Source organism: Canis aureus, chromosome 29, assembly GCF_053574225.1.
Source record: "Canis aureus isolate CA01 chromosome 29, VMU_Caureus_v.1.0, whole genome shotgun sequence".
NCBI classification, from domain to species: Eukaryota; Metazoa; Chordata; class Mammalia; order Carnivora; family Canidae; genus Canis; species Canis aureus.
The window spans coordinates 19,223,936-19,246,111 of record NC_135639.1 but is presented as its reverse complement, the minus strand read 5'-3'; the positions used below and the strand labels follow the sequence as shown (position 1 = coordinate 19,246,111).

The following is a 22,176-nucleotide window of genomic DNA, read 5'->3' as shown; positions in this document are numbered from 1 at the left end:
GTGAAGACAATTATACTGCAGCCAACATTTTTTTAAAAGATTTTATTTATTTGTTCATGAGAGACACACAGAGAGGCAGAGAGAGAAACAGGCTCCAAGCACAGAGCTGACGTGGGACTCGATCCCAGGTCTCCAGGGTCATGCCCTGGGCTGAAGGCAGGGTCACGCCCTGGGCTGAAGGCGGTGCTAAACCGCTGAGCCACCCAGGCTGCCCTGCAGCCAACATAATTAAGAAATGCATTGTATACCTTTAAACACTTAACTACCATTGGAAGCATGTGGTTTGGGATTGGGGTAATCTGGTTGATTCAGGAATTTGAGATGTAGGTTATGTCCTCCTATAGAATGAGAAAACAAGAGTGGGCAGGGTGTCAGAAGGCAGCGGGTATTTGAGTAAGCAAAAAATTGTTGCATAGGTAGGTGGCGTGTGGCATAAAAGGATTAAACACTATGGAAAATTTGAATTTACGACTGTGCCTGTTATCCTTCCAGTAATTATATTTTTAAACATCTGTTGACAGAGCTGTCTTCCTTATGTGTCTGCATAAAGGAAAGTTGGTTGGCTGTATCAGTGTCACATTTATCTTGTCTGTGTATCCCGTGACAGCCATCCGTGTGTCCATCTTTAATTGCAGTCTCCTGAGGACAGAGCCATGGGATGCCTGCTCCATTCTTTTTATAAGCTCCTTCCACAATGCAAAACAAGATGTTTAAAAATGATGACATTGGTGAAGATTGTTTGCAGGGAGTCTTTGTACTCATTGTCTACTTCTTCTTCTTTTTTTTTTTTTTACATCTTCACACTCTCCTGTTCTTTCCAAGTACGGTTGGGACCTGTCTCATTTTCGACCTTCATATTTCATAAATAGTCATCTGTCTTCTCTTGCCCTTCTCTCTCTGTCCAGCAAATTCTATCTGTCCTAAGGATGATAATCTGGAGGGAACTTTAAGGAATGTGATGGGCTTACTGGAGTTCTTGGATGACAGGCCTGAAACATGCCCTTCACAGGCACACGGCTTACTGCAATTGGTGTCCCCTGGCTGCCAAGAGTGGCACTTAGGTGGAGCGGAGAGAACAATGACTTTGCAGTTTCTCACACCTGATTTGAATTCCACCTCTGCCATTGACTACCTGCAGCGATTTCAGATTTTGTTGATTTCTGGTCTGTTGTGGATTGTGTTGTCTGTTTGCTTGCTCTGCCTGCCATGGTTTCCCACTCCCTTTCCTCTGGTTCGGGTTTGGTTCCTTTCTTGGGGTCACTCCTCACCCAATCCATGTGAGCCTAGTGGGGCTGTCAATCAATCATAGACTCTGGGAGGGAGTCTTCCTCACTCACCAGAGTGGGCAGGTGACCCAGCAGACTCCACTGCGCCGGTCCCACTCACTGGGTGAGGGAGAAGCACCCCCTGGCAAGTAACTCCAATCAGCAGTCCCCCTGGGATGAATAAATGGAGAGAAGTGGTTCCTTTTGCAGTAGGGCTGTTCTGCAGAGAAGATGTGTGCCTGGGGTTTCAGGCAGCCCTCTTGTGGGCCATGTGCTGGTATCCTTTGGGAATGAGAAGAAACTGAGACAAGTAGAGTGAGGGGTGGAGCAAGGCATAGAATCCTGACCATGTTATCTTAGTGCCTGCTGGGAGCAGCTGGAGTCAGTGCCCCCTGCCCCACCCCCCAGCTTCCCAAGTATAGGAGCCATTGTCTCCTCTTTTTGTTTCAGTTCCTTTGTGTTGGGTGTCTGTCACATGCAATTAAAAGTTTGCAGGCCTTTTTCTTTGCATTTACATCCATATATATGTATGCACATGCATATAATTTGTGCTTTATTTTTAATTCTTTCTTTATTTTTTATTATTTATTTTTAAAATATTTTATTTATTTATTCATGAGAGACACAGAGAGAGGGGCAGAGACACAGGCAGAGGGAGAAGCAGGCTCCCTGCAGGGAGCCCAACGTGGGACTCGAACCCAGGTCTCCAGGGTCACGCCCTGGGCCGAAGGCAGGTGCTCAACCGCTGAGCCACCCGGGCTGCCCTCTTTATTTTTTTTTAAAGTAGGCTCCACCCGGTGTGGAGACTGGTTTGGGGCTTGAACTCACAACCCTGAGATCAAGACATGAGAGCTGAGATCAAGGGTTGGTCGTCTGACTGAGCCACCCAGGCACCCCAATTTGTGCCTTATTTTTTAACAGAGTAACATATTACACCTATTGTTTTATAACTTTCTATAGAGTAACATATTACATCTATTGTTCTATAACTTTATTGTGTCTTTTGAGATCTTTGGTACTGGTGCATACAGTTCTGCATTCTTATTAAAGATGCCATAGTACTTGATAGCATGAAAAATTTCAGTAATCTGTTGATGGATATTTAGTTGTTATTGCCATGATTTTCCCCCTCTGTTAAAACAGTGCTGTAGTGAATAAGTTTGGGTGTGTTTTCTTTTTCTTTTTTTTTAAGATTTTATTTATTTATTATTAATGAGAGACACAGAGAGAGAGAGAGACAAAGAGAGAGACAGAGACACAGGCAGAGGGAGAAGCAGGCTCCATGCAGAGAGCCCGACTTGGGACTCGATCCTGGGACTCCAGGATCATGCCCTGGGCCAAAGGCACGTGCTAAACCGCTGAGCCACCCAGGGATCCCCCTGTTTTCTTGTATATGTATGGAAATATATCTGTAGGTGTAGCCTTCTAGAACATCTGAGTCACAGGACATACACATGAAACATTGTGATAGATTATGCCCAAATCATGTTCTAAAAAGACCTACTGGCTTACAGTCCCACCTGTTTCCCACACCCTCCCCAGTACCAAATGTAAGTGCTTTTCTTGAAAATGTGAGGTCCTCTTTTGTGAGCCTTTCTGGGAGCTGGTGAGCTGAGCAACCTATCATGGGGGTTTTGGATTTCTCCTTTGTGTTAGTTGATATACAGTTTTTTCTTTTTTAACAATGTGGGGTGGTTTTTTTTTTTTTTTTTTTTTGGTTGTTTTTTATTGATTTGAGTAAATTCTTTGCCTGTTATAGATCTCAACCCTGTGATTTTTTTTATTAAAGATTTTATTTATTTATTCATGAAAGAGAGAGAGAGAGAGAGAGAGCAAGAGGGAGAGAGGCAGAGACACAGGCAGAGGGAGAAGCAGGCTCCCTGCAGGAATCCTGATGCGGAACTCGGTCCTGGGATCCCGGGATCACACCCTGAGCTGAAGGCACTCGACCACTGAGCCATCCAGATGCCCCTAAACATTAGATATTTCATCCAGCAGAGTCATCTTTATGGTGGTTTCTTCATCTGTCAATGAAGATAATCTGTATCTCCTGAGGTTTGTTTGTTTTTTTTCTCTCCTGAGGTTTGAATGAGATCCTGTGTACAGCGATCCTTCCTCCCTCCCTCCCACCTTGCCAGTCATGATACCGACCAGCCTTCGGGGCTGTTCCTTAGCCCCTGAGGAATTTGGGCACAATGTCTGGGAACCCTGTATTCACCTGCCCCTGGCGGGTGACTGCCTGCCCCCAGGATGTGCTCAGGACCTCACTGCAGCGCTGCTTTCCTGGGAAAGCAGAACATTTCTCAGACCCACGATCTTGGGCCACAGTTGGCTGCACAGCCTTGGGACCCGAATGTGTCCTCAGACCCGAAGCTTTAAAGGCATCCTGGCCTCTCCTCTTCTTCTCTCCCCACCTCCATCCATTAGAAGATCCTTTCAGCTTTACCTGAAAATGTCTGCGGAATCTACCACCCCCACCACCTTGTCTGCTGCCACCGGAGTTAGGCCCCTGGCCTCTCACCCAGACACTGGGGTGTCCTTCCATCCGTAGCTCCTCTAGTCTATTCTCCCCCAGCAGCCAAGTGACCTTTGAAAACTCAAGTCCATTTGCTTCCCTCCTGTGCTCAGAAACTTCCAGACCCTCCCCGTGTTACTGAGAATAGACTCCAGAGGTGTGGCCCATGCAGCCCTCCCTGGCCCTCTCCATCATGTCCTCTCCTTTCCTCTACTCTCCCCGACACTCTCCCCTCTGGCTATCTTGCCCTCCTCAGGTGTCCCAGGGCCTTTGCTCCTGCTGCCTGGAGCCTCCCCTTCCAGATGTCTGCAGCATCCACACCCCTGTTCCCCTTCCCTGCCCGTGGCCCAAGCGGCAGCCCCCATCCCTCTCGGCCCCTATTCCTTGTCCAGTTGTTCTCTTGTCCTCATTGTTGCCTGGCACATGGTATGTTTGTCTAGTGGGTTTAGGCTTCCTGCTGGAATGCAGTTTCTGCCAGAAGAGAAACTGGTTTCCTGCTGACCGAATCTCCGGCACCTCGCATGATGGCCCATGGGCCTGAGTCCCTCACCTGGTAGTTGTGGGAACGTGGGAACGTGGGAACGTGGAACCTGGACTGTTTCTACAGAGGCCCGGGTCTGCCAGGGGAACCCTGGCTACCTTCTCTCATCAGCTCAGGGTGGGCAGCCTGGCGCCGTTTCCCCGAGGTCTCCTGCAGGCTCTCCCAGGACAGGAGAGGTCAGTGTTTGCTGTGTGTTTGGGTCCCTCCAGGCAATGTCATCCCCACAGTAAATCACTGGGCACAGACCCTGCCTTTCACATGACCAGAGGGCAGATCAACCGGCACTTCGGCGGCTTCCCTAATTGGTGTCATCTTCAAAAACAACCTGTGGCTTCCGACTCTGGTTTTGCTTGTGAAAGCATCTCCCTAGTTCTCAGGAAACATCTTAATGTAGCGGTGTAGTTGGATCTCCCGCACCTTCTCATTTCACCAAGCTATAAAATGAAGCCTAAAAATAGGTGTGATGAGCAGTTTAAGGGGATTTATTACAGAGCTGTCCTCCCCACTTCACTTACAGCTCAAGCACCAAGAGCACAGCACCCAGAGCAGCCTGGGGAGGGGTGGTGGATGCATCTCTGAGACCTCGGGTGTTGGAATGAGGAACATGGGGGGTCAAGCTTTGCCTCTGTCCCTGCACTGGGCACCTGCTCCGGCCCCCCCCAGCTCTGATTGCTGCCTTTTCTCTACCTTTGGTTAATTTTGGGGAGGAAGAGTAGGGGCTGTATTTTGTAATTTGGAGCCATGAAGCTAATTGTATTAGAAATGACTGTGTCTTGGGGCACCTGGGTGGCTCAGTGGCTGAGTGTCTGCCTTCGGCTCAGGTCGTGATCCTGGGGTCCTGGATGGATCCCTGCATCAGGATCCCACAGGGAGCCTGCTTCTCCCCCTGCTTATGTCTCTGCCTCTCTCTCTGTGTCTCTCATGAATAAATAAAAATAAAAGTCTTTAAAAAAAGACTTTTGATGACACCATTCCCTCTATAGAACTTCCTAGCCTTTAGTTACTCTCAGTGTTCAAATATGGTTGTTAGGCCAGACGACTTGAAATGATCAATAGAAAGATTTATTTCAAGCATAACCATAGGCATCTTAAAAATTATTTTTTTTAAAAGTCAGCTATATGCCCAGTGTGGGGCTTGACCTCACAACCCTGAGACCAAGAGTCACATGCTGCACCCACTGAGCCGGCCAGGTGCCCTCCAAAATTCAATTTTAATTATACAACATAGGAATACATTCTACTTTAAAATATTAAAACATTACCTATAAAGGTACAGAGTCTTTTTTTTCCTCCACCATCTCGAGCCTCAGATCCTGCCTGGAAATCCGTCACTGTTGTCCATTTGTATCCTGCCCTCTGCTTCCCCAGGAACCCTGGAGCACAGAGTAATTTAGGTGTTGATTCCTGGAGCCCTAGGGCTGGGGTTCAGGGACTGCTCACTGCAGACTGGCATAATCTTCCCAGCAACCCTGTGAGCTAGGAGATGGGTACACTGTGGTCGAGAGCAGATCTGTTGAGAGATTTAAGTCGCATCTCACGAGATTCGCCCTTTTAATGTGTGCCATTCAGTGATTTTTTTTTTTGTATATTCACAGAGTTATACACCCATCACCACTGTCTCATTCCAGAAGGTTTTCATACCCCAGTGGGTACATCCCATCAGCAGTGCTTCCCCATTCTTGCATGAGCAACCTCGATGCTCACAGGTGTCTCCCGAGGCTTCATCTTTTTTACTGGCAGCTCTGCAAGAGAGCTTAATCAGGATTTCCCCAGTTCTGTTTCAGGAGCAGAGGAAAGATCACTGAGTCATGGGATCATTGACTCGCTTAGAGTTGCAAGTGGAGAGAGGGGGTCGGTTATTCAGACTGTCCAGCGTTCTTCCCGAATAGCTGCCATGAAATGCCTTGTAACGTCCCTGTAGCCATCTGTATTCTGGGTCATATTGTTGCCCTGCTGGTGGTCTGGCACTGGGAGACCTAGAGAGGATACATTCTTTCTTTGTAGCCAACACAGATATTTTTGCTGCGTGTGAATCATCTGAGGAGTGAGAATAATCCTCCCAGCAGGCAAGGAAGACAGGATCACCATTATCACCGAAAAGCATTTATCAAGCACCTATGGTGGGTACGCCTGGTTTACTATAGGCATGCAGGCCTTTCCTTCCAGGAACATGACCCCTCGGACCCTGATCCCACACCTAGCACCTGCTGGGTGTTCAGGGAATGTGGTTCAGTCTGTTACTCAAGAAGTTTTAAGTCTTTGGGTTGGAGGAACACCTGAGGACCATGGCATTTTTGCAGGGTGGGCTGTGGTTAGCATTTACTAGCGTTGCTAATGAAGTGACAGGCACACCCTGTGAACTCGGGCAGTCAGCACCCTTTCTTGGAGCAGGATGATCTTTCTTCCCCTGTTTAATTCACAGAGATGTCTTGGGAGCAAATGAGACCAAGAATGTGCTAGTCGCTCTAACATTTTGGGGCCAGAGATCCCTTTAATGAGCTGATGAAAGCTTTGGACTTTCACCTTAGAAAAATTATTCTTGAGGGGCAGCCCGGGTGGCTCAGCAGTTTAGCACTGCCTTCGGCCCAGGGTGTGATCCTGGAGACCCGGGGGATCGAGTCCCACATTGGGCTCCCTGCATGGAGCCTGCTTCTCCCTCTGCCTGTGTCTCTGCCTCTCTCTCTCTCTGTGTCTCTCATGAATAAATGAATACAATTTAAAAAGAAAAAGAAAAGTTATTCTTGAGCACATGATTTTGCAAACAGTTTCAATTTCATGGTTTTTATGGGCATCCGGAAACCCATCCATGGACCCCTGCAGGGCTATAGGTTAATAGGACTGTTTCAGGGCTTGAAGGGTGTTTTTGAAATCCCAGATGGTAATTCACCTTATTAAGAATACTATTCCTCAGCTATTTATTTCTATGTTAAAAACTCTTCTCCTTTCTCCTTTGCTAAACGTCCCTTATGATGAGGTATTATTTAGATTCTTGAACCCCAAGGATAAAACAAAAGCAAAATAATCTGATGGACAGGATTTTTCTTCTGTTCTTGTATACATGCATAAAATAAAATAGGAAACAATGGCACAGGAGTAGACTTACTGGGACGTCCGGGTGGCTCAGGAGTTAAGCGCCTGCCTTCAGCCAAGGGCGTAATCCTGGAGTCCTGGGATCGAGTCCCACATCAGGCTCCCTGCATGGAACCTGCTTCTCCCTCTGCCTACGTCTCTGCCTCTCTCTCTCTGTGTCTCTCATGAATAAATAAAAAATCTTAAAAAAAAAAAAAAAGGAGTAGACTTATTTTCCTCCCCAGTATACAAACAAGGCACAGCAATCTGGGTTTTAAGTATGACATCTTCTTGGCTGTGTAGTTTGGGGGCTGCAGAGCTCACAGAGCTGTTTGGGGGGGGGGCAGTGTTAAATCTGCCACTCTTGTAAAATGAATTTTATGGCACATAACTGGGGTGGTGTGTGTGTCAGAGGCTGAGGGTAGTGGCCCTGCCAGGTTTCCCGAGACGCGGAGGCAGGATTGACAGGCACAGCTTGCTCTCTGAGCTGGGGAAGGGGGGGAAAATCTGCTGTGTGTGCAGCCTCCTTCCTGCCCCTCCCTGTGCTGGCAGGCAGAGGTGTCGTGGCAGACAGACACCATCCCCGCCTGGGGGCAGATGTGCCATTGGCTGCCCCCTCTGCCCCTCCTGCCTGAGTCTTCTTTCTGCACACTCCTGACGTAGCCCCTCGACTGGCCGGCCTCTTGGTGGAATGTCCTGTCCTGGGAGGCATTGCATCACCGCTGCCCAGGCTCCTGCTCCCGAGGGCTGGTGTGTCTCTGACCATGAAAGGGCTGGGGCTTAGGTTTCAGGGCTGCTGTGGTATCTCTGTCCTAGGTGGCCTGACTCAGAGCTGGAATGGTAGGGTTGCAGTACCACTCAGCATCTATACAGCAGAGTACTTTTTTTTTTCCCCCTTTTTTTCCTGCTAAAGCACTTTCTAAGATCTCCCCTTATCCTTTCATGGCATGAACTGCTGTTCACTGCACCAGCATTGAGCCAGGCCCTCTATTCACTGTCTCCAACACCCAGGGTAGCCTGAGATGTGGTCTGGCAGATGGTGGCAGGACACTATGTGCCCAGGTGAGAGTCTTACCAATGCTGCAGCCTGCTGATTAACCCTCGGGTCCCCACCTGCTGGGTACAGGCCCATAGGCAAGCGATGGCCTCTGTAAGCTTCTCAATCTCCTTGTCTGTGACGTGGGAATGGAACATTTACTTCCTTGGGATTAAATGACAATGTAGAGGGACTATGAAGTTCAAGGGTCCCCAAGATCACCCTCACTTCTGATGCAAGTTGCAGATTCAGGTGCAATTTCTGAGACTACACTCAGGTATGATAATTCATTAGACTTGTAGAACTTCCTGGAAGCTGTTATAATCAGAGTTATAGTGAAAGGATATAGATTAAAATAAGCCCAAAGAAGAGAGATGCAGGCCAGAGTCTAGGAAGGTTCCACCTGTGGAGCTGCTCATTATCTTCTCCCAGTGGAATTAGGCAAAACATTCCTTTTTTCCTCCAATGATAAGTGACAGTACACATGGAGTATCACCCACTGGGGAAGCTGCCCTGAACCTTGGTGTCCAGAGTTTTTCCTGGGGCTCAGTCATGTACATGTGAGTCAGTGCCTGCCTGGCTGACCTCGGTCTCTGGCTCTTTTGGAGGTTTAGCTGACGCCATGTGGCCCAGAGCCCCCACCATAAACCACATTGGTAGACCATCTGGTCTGACCTAACACCACTAGGTAAACAGACACCTGTCAGGCAGGACAATCTAAGGGTTTAAAAAATCACCTTCTGGAGCCAAGGGCAAGGAAAAAGCCACACCTTTCTTGGATAAAGTCAATTTTTGACTACCTAGGATGGTGGTTGGTATGTGAGAGACTTCAGGGGATTTCTGTTAGCTCTCATTTTTTATGCCCCAGGGTCAAGGTGGGGGAAAGTGGCTTCTTTTGTGGATTTTTTTTCTTTCTCCCTTCTCTTTAATTACATCTGTAGTCTTGAAACCTTGTTTGAAGTTAGTGTTGGGACATATTTTTGCCAAAGGATAGTGCCTCTTACTCATGCAGTGCTTTAAACCTGGCAGGCTTGAGTGTGCTTGTTTGAGCCTCACAACACCTGATGAGGTGGGTAGGCAGATGTCATCAGCCCAATTTTACAGGGGAGGCAGTGCCATTGTAGAAGGCTCCTCGAGTCACGAGGACTCAGGACTGACCATATGGATAAAGACAGCAGTCATGGGTATCTTTTCACCTCCTTCTGCTGATCCTGAGCCATGCCGTTCTGTACCCAGTCTTGAACCAGATGGACCCAGGTGCAGATCCAGTCCCTGTGACACCCAAGTTGCATGATCTTGGGAAGATCCTGCCATTGCTCCCCTGTCCCATAGGATTGCTCTGTCATGTTGGATCACATGAGATCAAGCATGTGAAGAGCAACCTCATAATACTGGTGGCTGATGTGGAATATTAATACAAATACTAGCTCATTGTTACTATTACTGCTGCAGTGCGAGCAATGACTTGTCAAGGATCTTGCCGGGTGTGGAGAAACTCGGAATGAGATTTCTTGAATACAGAGAAGGTAGTTTGTGGCAGTCATTAATCCTTCTTAGATAATTGCCAAAAAGTTATCTACCTTCAACTCCTGGCACCTGGGCCTCTCCTCTTTGCCCGTCCAAAGCCTCTCTTACCTAGGAAAGCCCGCACCTCCTTCATGGCTCCTCCCTGACCCCAGTAGAGCCTTACCCCCCCTCCCCACACACACATCTTTTTCTTTCCTTTGAAGCATTTATCAAGTCACAGTTTCTCATTTCTTTGACAGTTTAATTAATATCTATCCCTTCTGTGAGGCATTGAGCCCCATGAGGGCAGAAGCTGGGATCTTATCTTATAGACCCAGCATGATGCTGCCACAGTCTATACAGTCATAAAAGCCATGTGGGATCTCTCTGAGGCTCCAAGGGTTGATTCCCAGCTGACTCTCACTTTGGAGAACACTGGCCTTGTGCACTGGCTGCCTACGGCCACTGGTGTGCACAGCTCAGGCTGTACCCACCTGCACCCCATCCATGCAGGCTAGTGGGGAACATTAGTGTCCTATCCTTTCCTTTTCAAGACTAATTCCAAGTGCCAGATGCTTGTCTGTGCTGGCTCTTACTTAGCTCTGCATGCTGACTAGGGGGAGTAGCTCCCTGGATGGAAGACAGCAGCTTGTTGCTTGTCACACATTTGACATGGTTTCCTAGGACTTGCCTGCTCTTGATTGTGTATTAACCTAGCAGTGCCCAGGCAAAGCCTCTGTGGCATAGATTTCAGAACATCCACATTGAGTCCCCCTGTTTTAACCTCGTTAGTCCTGGTTGGGAATCCTCCCCACCTCTACCCTTTCACTTGGTGTCTAACTCCAATCACCCTCAGGCCTTTTGCAAGTCCTCTGGCGGCAGTGAATGCCGCTCTGGACTCAGCCTTCCTTCTCGAACCTGGAAGAGGGAGGCAGTGTTGCATGGACTTTGGATTCTGACAGGTTGGGATCTCCTTCTGGCTGTGCTGTTACCTCTGTGACCTTTAAGTAACTTAAGATGCTAGGAACTTCATCTGTGAAATGGGCAGAGTGCCTGGCCCACAGTCACCTCTCAGGCCATGTCAACATCAGCTCTTCTCTGAAGCTTATCCGGGTGGGAGGAGTGCTCCCTCTTCAAGGCTTCTCGGGGTCCTGAGCTGGGACCACAAGCTCAGTTTCTGCTTCCTCTTCCCAGTGAAACAACAAAGGCAGGGCAAAGTCATTTGTGAGAAACCAGCATACAGGGAAACAGGAGGATAGAAGGGAGGCATCCTTTTCCATTTCTTTGGCCCTCCCCACACTCTATTTGAGGGGCCAGGTCCCCTCCCCCTTCCTGCTGAGAGCATGCACATCACCAGTCCCCCAGATGTTCCAGTTAGAAACCAGTTAGATCTCTTCTCTAGCAGAGTTACTTCTATGCTTTGTCCTGAGCTGTTTCTGAGAAGTGTTCCAGTGTTTCATTCGATGACTAAGGTACATTTAAGGTGTGAGACTGCTCTATTTTACCCTTTCGTGGTGTGAAAGGTCATCATTACTTTAGTTACTCTGAAACCAGCTCTCAAATTCAGGAGCTGATTGTTATACTTGGAAAACAAACCAGGTCCCTTCCTCCTTTCTCCTTCCCTCTTGCCTCCCCCATACCTGCCCTCAAACTCAAACAGAAAAATAGGCAAGCAAAGAAGCTACTTATTTCCCTGCTTTAGTCCTTTCCTTGAAAGAATGGAAGGGGGTTGGGGTGCCTGGGTGGCTCAGTGGTTGAGCATCTGCCTTTGGCTCAGTTTGTGACCCCGGGTTCCAGGATCAAGTCCTGCATCAGGCTCCCCACGGGGAGCCTGCTTCTCCCTCTGCCTGTGTCTCTGACTCTCTCTCGTGTCTCTCAAGAGAAATAAATAAAATCTTAAAAACAAAACAAAAAAAAGAATGGAGTAGTAACTCATTTGATTCCTTGGTTAACCAGAAAAGGATGAGGTAGGTGAGGGGAGGTAGAAATGTTTGTGATTTCACTGAGAGAAGTGATGTTCCCTCCGGATTGTCTTATGCTTATACCACAGGTCACAGATTTCCTCTGCCATGCCCGGTATGCTTCTGAAAAATCCAGGAGTCCACCCTTGTTCACTGAATCTTCGAGTCTGCTTTAGTCATAATTCTGTTATTGTCTGCATGTGCCGCCACTTTTATCTGGATTCTTAAGTATTCAACAGCTCTTTATCTTCTAAACTTGGAAGACAATTTCATCCTCGTTTTGTTAAGGAGGCTAGTTCCCCTTAGACTTTTCTGTGAATGTGCTAATGAAGATAGAAGTCCTAATGACAGAGTGGCTTCCAAAGGCAAAAGCCATCTTTCTTTGTGCACCCCAATTGCATTCCTTGGAGTTTGGACTTAGGCAGGAATTCTCATGAGTTTTACACTCAGGAGGATGTTCTCTTCTACTGAATTTGCAGAATATAGGGTTTTTTTTTTTTTTGTTTGTTTTGGTTGTTGTTTTCACAGTGTGCCATTGTAGTAAGATTCAAGGTATAAATCTGGCCTTTCAGAATTCTCTCCCTTTATACTTGGCATTAGACGCCTTTTAATCTCACATGAAGATGGATCCAACTCCACATGTGCACTGTCACGTACTTGAAAAAAATTCTTTTTTTTTTTTTTTAAGATTTTATTTATTTATTCATGAGAGACAGAGAGAGGCAGAGACATAGGCCGAGGGAGAAGCAGGCTTCCTCTGGGGAGCCTGATGCAGGACTCAATCCCAGGACCCGGGGATCACTACCTGGGCCAAGGGTAGACGCCCAATCACTGAGCCACCCAGGTGCCCTAAAAAAATATTTCTATGTTGCAGTTTTGTTGGCTTATCTATTTAATGGTGGTTGTTTCCACATTTCCCCATTCTTCCATCTGGTCTTCCCTGCCACTTCTGTTTCAGAAGTGATTGTTGACTTTCCACGACGTTCCTTTCGTTGCTAGGTGTGTTTCTCTCCAGGTTCTTTTGCACTGTCTTCTACGAGAATTTTTTTTTTTAATTTTTAAAAACTCTGATTTTAAAGTAGTCTCTACACTTAATGTGGGGCTGTAACTTGGAACCCTAAGATCAAGAGTCTCATGTTCCACCAACTGAGCCAGCCAGGTGCCCCTCTGAGAATTATTTCTGCTGCTGACAGGACCTCTTCTCCTATTCTCCTCAGATTTGTTTAAATAATTGAGGGAAGCTTTCATTTCTCCATCAGATGTAAGCATATCACTTGCCCGGAAATCCTGACTTCAGAATCCCGGAAATTCTGACAAAGGTAAACCCAGGTTTTGAAGGGCATGTGCAGTTCGTTCCTCTGTGCCCACAGGAGGTTCATTCTTCGGTAGGTTCTGAAATCATCCTCTAAATTTATTTTCTTTCCCCAAATCCAGTTTTTTTATCTTGGGGTACAGGGGCTTTCTGGGCTGTGTGTAATCACTGACACTGAAACCCCATATTTGGATTCTAGAACAGAAGGTCCTCAGGGAGGCTTGCTCTTTTTCTTGCCCAGAAAATACTGAGATGGTGTCAAGAGCGAGAGAACTCAGTCTTCTAAGAGTCTTGAAGACCTTGCTGGAAATTTCTTATTATGTTGACCTCTGGAACCATCAGCACCCCCTCCCTTATACCTGGTTTCCCATAACAGACCCCAGGAAGCCCTGAGAAACTTTCCCAGACAGCAGGATCTGGTCTGAAATCAGTAAAGGTCCATCTCAGTCACCTCTGTTATCATCAGGGTGACTCAGCAGGAAACCACCTTTATGTCAGGACTTTTCCTTATGGAATCAATTCTTACAGGTGCCAGGATCCCTGCTGGACATCCTGCTTCTGTCAAGATTCTTCACTCCTTCCCCTCTTGTCCATGTCATTGCCACTTAAAAATACAGTAAAAGGGAAGTTGGCGAGGCCTGAAATGATGTCTATAACATTGACAAACAATGCTCTTTGGGGAGATGGAGTTCTGGACTACTCACTTGAAGTCATAATATTTTTTAACTTTATTTAAGTAATCTCTGCTCCCAATCTGGGACTTGAACACCCCTGTCCCTCCCCAGTATTTATTTACAGCAGATCAGTGGCCCTTCCCCTCCCTTGGGTCATTGCTAGGGATGGTTCTTGTGTAGGGATTAGCAGAACTATGAAACAGAACCATGAGGCCCAGAGCCAGGTGCATGGCTGAGGGGATTGTCCATGTGGCTTCCTAATGCCTACCCAGGCGGGTGTCTTTTAGAGGAGGCTGCGCTCTGGATAAATAATCTCTGGGGACACAGAGGAGGCAGAGACCATGATTTGTGATTACTATGGATAGAGTTGCCTATGCAGGGCTAGCTCCTTGGTATATGCACTTCGATTAAGATCATGGCAGATCAGAGGTGCAGACCCTTTCACATTCCCTGGGGATCTTGTTGGTGGTTTCTGTTTAGCCTGAGAAATACTGACTTCGCTGGAACCACATGTTTCCCATACTTTTGTGACTCAGCACTCTCCTCCTGCCTTTGACCTGGTGCCTGTGACTTTGCAGAATGCCCGAGAACTGCTCACTCAGCACTTTCACTCACACTTTAAAGATGATCACTTCTTAAGCGAGGCACTGGACGTATTTATCCCCAGCAATTTGGTTTCCTCTTACGGAGTGCTTTCTCAAGAGAAGGGACTCTTACAGAACTTCAGCTAATCAATTTGTGTGGCTCTGATGTGTAACCTGCCCTTTTCTTGTCTTTTCAGTGTACCTGGGAATATCTTTAAACCACACTTGCTAGATTCATTCCTTCCCTTTTTTTCATAAAATGAAATCAACCCTTCTTCCCATCCATTGGATGAGGAGCTGATTTTCTTTTCTGTTTTCTTCTTTTTTTAATATTTATTTTTTTAATTGGAGTTCAATTTGCCAACATATAGTATAACACCCAGTGCTCATCCTGTCAAGTGCTTCCCTCAGTGCCCGTCACCCAGTGACCCCATCCCCCCGCCCACCTCCCCTTCCACTACCCCTTATTCATTTCCCAGACTTAGGGGTCTCTCATATTTTGTCACCCTCTCGGATTTTTCCCACTCATTTTTTTCTCCTTTCCCCTATAATCCCTTTCACTCTTTTTTATATTCCTCGTATGAGTGAAACCATATAATGATTGGAGGAGCTAATTTTCATCATTCACTGAAGGTTTGAATTCCATCATGAATTATTGATCTTTGGGCAAAATCTTGAAAGAAGCATACTAATTCAAAAATATCTTCTTGATTGATTTGTTTTCTTGTAATGTCATAGAGTATGATAAGGGGGTCTCATTTGTGTCCTTGGAGAGATTGATTTGCGCTTCCTTTGATGCTGATCCACTCAAGATGTTGGACAAAAGGCTGGTGAGGTTATGCAAGAAGAAAGAGGACTGGAGAGGAACTAAGAACAAGGAAAATCAGGCTCAGAAATCTTGCCTTCTCTGTGGAAATGAAATGTGGAAATTGGCTCCAGGAGCTATACCCATTTAACTTTTAGAACTCAGTTACTTTCAGGTATAGTTTTGAGTATGGTTTGAACTACACATATCATTGGAAATGATTCCCTCTGTCCTCCATTAAAACTGGATTTGTCTCTGCATCAAATTCAGTGTTATAGTCTACCTTGTTAAATCCTGTGGGTGAACTCATTTTATCCTGTAAGCTAAGATGTTAAACTTTTGGCATGGATCCTGTATGTTAAGATTCCCTCATATTCTCATTTTAAGAGAATACTTAGACCTAGACTCCAACCCACTGAGATGAGTAATTTTAATCTTAATATCAATGGTAGATATTTTCTCATTTGTAAAATAGGGTTGCTGAGAGGGTGAGGTGAGTTTATGTGTGTCCCTGGCACACCTCTCGGGTAGCTGCATCATTAACATCATCGCCACAGTGGCCCTTACTCAGCCCAGCTTAGCCACTATAATGGGGGAAATCCCCACCTGGCTGTCTGCCCTTTGGGCTTTGGACTGGAGTCAGGTGGCTCTTGAGGCACATCCATGGCTGGGCATTGTCCCTTCTCTCTCTCTGAAGCTAAGCATTAGAACTGACTGCTCAGCTTCTTCAGGGGCTCCTTGGTAAGACCTGGAGGCCAATGGTACTCCCCACCACTTCTGCAGCCCCTGTGATAACGTCCAGACTCCACTGGAAACCCAAATGGAAAAGTGTTGGAAGCCAGGCACACTTCCATGTTAACCCTCGTTGTCCTCAGGAGCAGCTGGTTCAGTGAGACAAGATGGAGAAATGTGATAATGATTACTTCCTCCCATTCCCTGAGCTCTAGCTTTGTCCCAGTTTTCAGGGCACCGGGCTCAGCAAGTTCACTTGCCTTCTTTAACCTTCACACAAGAAAGTATTTTTCTCTGCACCTTACAGATGGGGAAACAGAGGGCCATCTGCTTAATGACACATGGTGAATAAATGGCAGAGCCTGGATTTTTAAACAGAGCCCATCTGGCTTTAAAGGAGTGATATTAACTAGTCCCTAGAGAAATGTGTATTTAATTAATGTAATAATAACATCAAGATACCTGAGGCCAGGTGGGAAAGTGGGCCGGGCTCACCTGGTCACAGGTGACCAAAGATATAAAACATCTCATAGATTTATTAGAGTTTTTTCGGGGGAAGGACAGTCTCCAGCCCCTGCTCAGAGCTGACTTGCTCTTGGAGGCACACTCAGATAATTCAAATAATGTTGGTTGGCCCCAGCCTTTGTTTTGATGTTTCCTCAAAGTATATGCTGTTATTTGGCTCATAGCAACCTGAGGACAAATTAAGTTTCTGTGTTCTAGATGTATATTTTTCCAGCAAATAAAACAAAGTGAAATTACTTGTTTGAAAAAGTGCATGCATATGATAAAAACGCCAATGATGCAAAGGTATCTATAATCATCAGTAAATCTTCTTTCTTCCTTACACTCACTTCACTTCTCCTGTTTCCCCTCTTCAGTTTCTTGGATTTCTTTCCAGAGATATTCTCCATTTATATAAACATGTATCTATGTATATAGCTTTTTTATGCAAAAAGTAACATATATGTACAGTAGTTAGCCACCATATTTAACTTTTTTGTAACACTGTTGTCTCTGAAAACATTGCTGCCTGTCAGCCCATACAAACCCCCTTGTCAAAACAAACAAACAAACAAACAAACAGACAAAACCCTTGTCCTTTTGTCCTAGTAGAATAGAATTCCACTGTACGAAATACTGTACTTCATTTGCATAGTCCCATTAAATCTGAGTTGTTTCCACTGTTTTGCTTCACTAACAGTGCTGCAGTAGCATCCTTGCACGTGCATTTTTGCATGTGTTAAAATGAAAAAAACCGGGACTCCTGGGTGGCTCAGTGATTGAGCGTCTGCTTTCAGCTCAGGGCGTGATCCTGGGGTCCCAGGATTGAGTCCCGCATTGGGCTCCCCGTGGGGAACCTGCTTCTTCCTCTGCCTGTGTCTCTGCTTCTCTCTCTGTATCTCTTATAAATAAATGAATAAAATCTTAAACAAAATAAAAAAGAAAGAAAAGAAAAGAAAAGAAAAACCCCACAGGGGCTCCAGGACGGTTCAGTGGGTTAAGTGTCTAACTCTTGATTTTGGCTCAAGTCATGATCTCGGAGTCAGGAGTTGGAGCCCCATGTGGGACTCTCTGCTCAGTGGGGAATCTGCTTGGGATTCTCTCTCTCCCTCTTCCCCAACCCCTCTCCCTACTCATGCTTGCTCTCTCTCTCTCAAATAAACAAACAAATAAATAAATCTTTTTAAAAAATAAAAAGAGAAAAGCAAACCACAAGCCCCAAATGGTGTTAGAATGTATGAGTCCATTGGAAGGATCCAGTTTCTCTAAGTAGGATTACTGGTCAAAGGTGTATGCATCTTTTTTTTTTAATTTTTTTTAAATTTTTTTAAGGTGTATGCATTTTTATTGTGATAAAAATAACCAGCCAGGATATGAGAGTACATGTCTGCCCCACCAGTCAGCCATTGTCTCCAGAGTTGATGCCTTCTAGTTAACCTTCTGCTACCACCTGTAGAACCCAGGACACTGCCCCATGTATAAAAAGTATGTAAGCAAAGTTACTAATTAACATGCATCTTAGTTGGAGTTTGAGATATTTGCCTAGGTTTGTCAATTTCATAGCTTGAGCATTCAGCCCAAGGAGTGAAAGGCCAAGATACTAAACTTTTGGCATGGATCCTGTATTAAGAATTTAACAAGCTTAGACTATTAAAGGTTCTGCACAATGTGTATGTGGTTTTCTAGCACCAGCTGAATGTCCTATAATTCAGCTCAATTCTGACACTAATCTACCTGGTACTAGGTACTGCTCCCCTTTGCCCCCACTTCTGATGCCAGTTGCAAGCTCAGGGTGTTACCTGTACTACTTCTTCTTTTTACAAATGTTTTATTTGAGAGAGAGAGAATGCATGAGTGGGGGGAGGAGCAGAAGGAGAAAGAGAATCTCAAGCAGACTCCACACTGAGCTTGGAGCCCAATGAGGAGCCTGATCCCATGATCCTGAGATCATGATCTGAGCTAAAATCAAGAGTTGGACACTCAACTGACTGCACCACCCAAACATCCCTACCTGTACTTCCAACCAGCCCACTATAGATCAGAAGTTCCAGTGGCCTGTTCTTGAGTTCAATTAATTTGCTAGAGTGGGGGATGCCTGAGTGGCTCAGCAGTTGAGCGTCTGCCTTCAGCTCAGGGCGTGATCCCGGTCCGGGGATCGAATCCCATGTCGGGCTCCCTGTGAGGAGCCTGCTTCTCTCTCTGTCTATGTCTCTGCCTCTCTCTCTAGGTCTCTCATGAATAAATAAATAAAATCTTAAAAAAAACTAAACTTAAAAAAAAATTTGCCAGAGTGGCTCACAGAACTCCAAAAAAAAAAAAACACTATACTTTGTAGATTACTAGTTTATTACAAAAAGGTATAACTCAGGAACAACCAGATGGAAGAGACATAGAGTAAGGTATAGGGAAGGGGTGAGGAGCTCCCATATCCTCTTCAAGTGTACCACTCTGATTCTCCACGTGTTCACCAACCTAGAAGCCTCTAAACCCTGTCTTTTTGGATTTTTCTGGAGGCTTCATTACATAGGCATGATTGATTAAATCACTGGCCATTGAGTCTGAACCCTCCAATCACCTGGTTGGTCCTCCTAGCTACCAGTCTCCATCCTTAGGTGTCCACTGAACGGCAACTTATCAGTATAACAAAAGACACTTTCATCACTCTCATTACAGGTAATTCCAAGGTTTTTAGGAGCTCTGCACTAGAAACTTGGTTAACACCAAGTATACATGTATTATAAATCATAATATCCCAGCTACGAAGAAACACTATTCCCCACCCTTTTCCCTGACAGCTGATTAACGGGGCAGTGGGCAAACCTGAACCTTCCCTGTGCCAGCTGGTCTGTCTTGGAGAGCACAAATGCATTTGCCCAAAACGTTCACACTTTCAGCTCTGGAGAGGGTGAAACTCAATCTTTTGGCAGCAAATACTAAAGAGTATGCATTTAGGATTACAAAGTCACAACTTCTTTGCAACCAGAGGGTTTGGGAAGAAGTTGCTTAAACCAAGAAAATCATAATGCAGTTTTTACAACAATTCAAGAGATCAAGTCTACATTCCCAAATTACACTCCCAGTCACAGGCTTATTTCTCTACAAAGTGGTTTGCATGAAATACACCCAGTCTGCATTGAATTCCCTTACTTATATTCTTCCCAAACACACGCTCTATGTGTTTGTCAACACATTTACAGCTGTATAGAACAAAGTGTTTTGTTCTACTTTTTGCATTAAATTTCACACATTTTTGGATTAGGTCATTCAACAATAATCCTGTTTCTGCTTTGTGTTTCTTGGGAGAGCAAGAAAAGAGAGGGACATAGTGGTTGCTAGTGGCCCATGTGTTCTTGGCACACCAGCTTCCCGTTGGCCCATTGAGATCCAGCACCATTTAATGAAGGAATTGTCTTTCCTTTTTTCCTGTAAGTTTTTTTGCTAAAGTATAACATTAGCAAACATATATATGTATAACATAAATATAATATAAAGTAGAACTTACTACAGAAATAGTGAACATTCAATGAATTTTCATACAGTGAACATATCCCTAAAAATCTATACTCAGATCAGGAAACAGGATTACCAACACCCTATGAGCCTCTTTGTCCTATTCAAGTCATTACTCCCCCTCCAAAGGTGATTATAACTTTGACCATTCTGACCCTAGTTTAGTTTGCCTGATTTTGAATTTCACATAATTATTATACATTATGTTCTCTTTTGTGCCTGACTTTTTTTTTGCTCAGTTTTAGGTTTGTGTGATTTATCAACATGGTAGCAAGTAATGGCACTTTGTCTTTTTCACTGCTGTATAGTATTCCATCAAATGACCATACCACAGTCTACTTATCTGTTTTACTCTTCATGGATGTTTAGGTTGTTCTCCTTCCTATTACAAATAATGCTGTCATGAACATTTTTATACATGTCTTTTGGAGAACATATGTGCATGTTTCTGCCAGGTATACACCTGGGAGCAGAATTGGTGGGTTATCTTACCAGGGGTCAGAGGACCAGATCTTGCTAACTGCTAGATTCTCTGTGGCCATTCATTCATTCATTCATCCATTCATCCATGTGCCAGGCACTGTGCAAAACAGTGAGATACGGTAGTAAGCAGAAAGAGATGTGGCTTTTTCTCAAGTGCAGCTATTAACCAAGCAAACACCAAGATGAGGTGGTGTAGTTATAATAGAGATAAATGTTAAAGAGGAAAGAAGCAGGGTTCCAAGAAAACATATGACATTGGAGTTGGATCTGAATTCAGAAAAAGAGTGGTATGTAAGGGGAGACTTTCCTGAAGAAGGGATACAAGATGAGATTTGAAGGGTAAAGAAGAGTAAGCCAGGGAATGGGAGAAGCTTTCCAGGCAGTTGGTAGAGCATGTGGGGAAGTTTCCAGGGCTAGCTAAAGGAATGCCAGGGTGGCCGGAGCGCAGAGCCGGGCTTGATGGGCTGCAGAGAGCATTGAAGCCGGGGTTTCGGGCCTTTGTGGTTTTTCTAGAGTAAGGGGAAGCCACTGAGGTGTTTTAGAATGCAGTCACAGGGATCTGTAGGAATCGTGAGGACTTGCCCCTTTGTTCTTCTGTTTGACCATCCTCCTTTCAAACAAGGAGAGGATGTCCTGGCAGGATGGTGTAGAGAATGAAGGTTTTCAGAAGCCACCATCAGCTAAGTGGATGATCCCTCTTAGGCCAGTCTCCTCATCTGACCCAGGCACTGGCTAACGGTCTTTTTAGGTCTGTGTGGATTTTGTGTGTGACCCTGTGCACAAAGTCATGACACCCTCTCAACTGTCCCCTTGGTTTTTGTTTGCTTGGCACCTTCTTCATAAAAAAGGCTACCAATTCACATCCTAAAACCTTCATTGACAAGAAAAGCTCTATAGATCTTATATTAATAAATCCCTTCAACTTTACGTGTGCCTGCAACAAACATTGCAGAATTCCTGCCAGAGCAAGGCTCCTTCCTAGTCCCAGCATTCCCAGAGTCTTTCTGCCTTCCTTCACAAAGTTCCCCTAGCATAGCTGGTATTTCTGTTTATCTGTTTAACCTGTTCTTCAAGTCCTGAGTGAGCTCACCTCCACAGGAAGCCTTCCCAGATTACTCCCACTCACAGTTATTTGCCCCTTTCCAGTTTCTAGCAACTACTGTTGCTCCTGGGTACAGAAGCAGTGTTGGGAACATTTGGGTGAATTTCCAAAGGGAAGTTTTGAAAAAACCTATTTAATATTTCAACATAATTTGATTATTGATGAAGTAAACAAACTCCCACTTTTGTAATAGAGCCTGTAGGAATTAAAGCCAAGCAGATGGCCCAGATGTTCTTGTCTAGTGATTCTCGGTGGGGTGGATGGGTATCAACATCTATGTGGTGGGGGATAAGAGGATATGGAGGTGTACAGTGTAGGATGGAAAAGGTACAAACCATTATTACTCATTAGGAAAACGCAAATTACAACCATATATGAGATACTACTACACACCCACCAGAATGAGTAAAATTTAAAAAGACTGACAATACTGAGTGTTGGTAAGAACGTGGAGAAATTGGAGCCATCATTCATTGCAGGTGAGATTGTAAAATGATGTAAACACTTTGGAAAACAGTCTGGCAGTTCCTCAAAGGTTACTTACAGAATTACCATATGGCCCAGCAGTTTCACCCCT

At 45.3% G+C, this 22,176-nt stretch overlaps 1 protein-coding gene and 1 long non-coding RNA gene across 3 annotated transcripts in view; one reads left to right on the top strand and one right to left on the bottom strand.

The window, feature by feature from the left end:
* The window catches only part of RBM20 (RNA binding motif protein 20), a 190,646-nt gene that overhangs the window by 67,631 nt on the left and 100,839 nt on the right, over positions 1 to 22,176 (top strand). The gene's annotated exons all lie outside the window — the stretch shown is intronic.
* LOC144301114 (uncharacterized) lies at positions 5,362 to 7,918 on the bottom strand. The gene is made up of 2 exons (XR_013367841.1): positions 7,425 to 7,918; positions 5,362 to 6,297 (listed from the first exon to the last, which is right to left on the bottom strand). It is a non-coding gene; the product is annotated as an uncharacterized LOC144301114 (long non-coding RNA).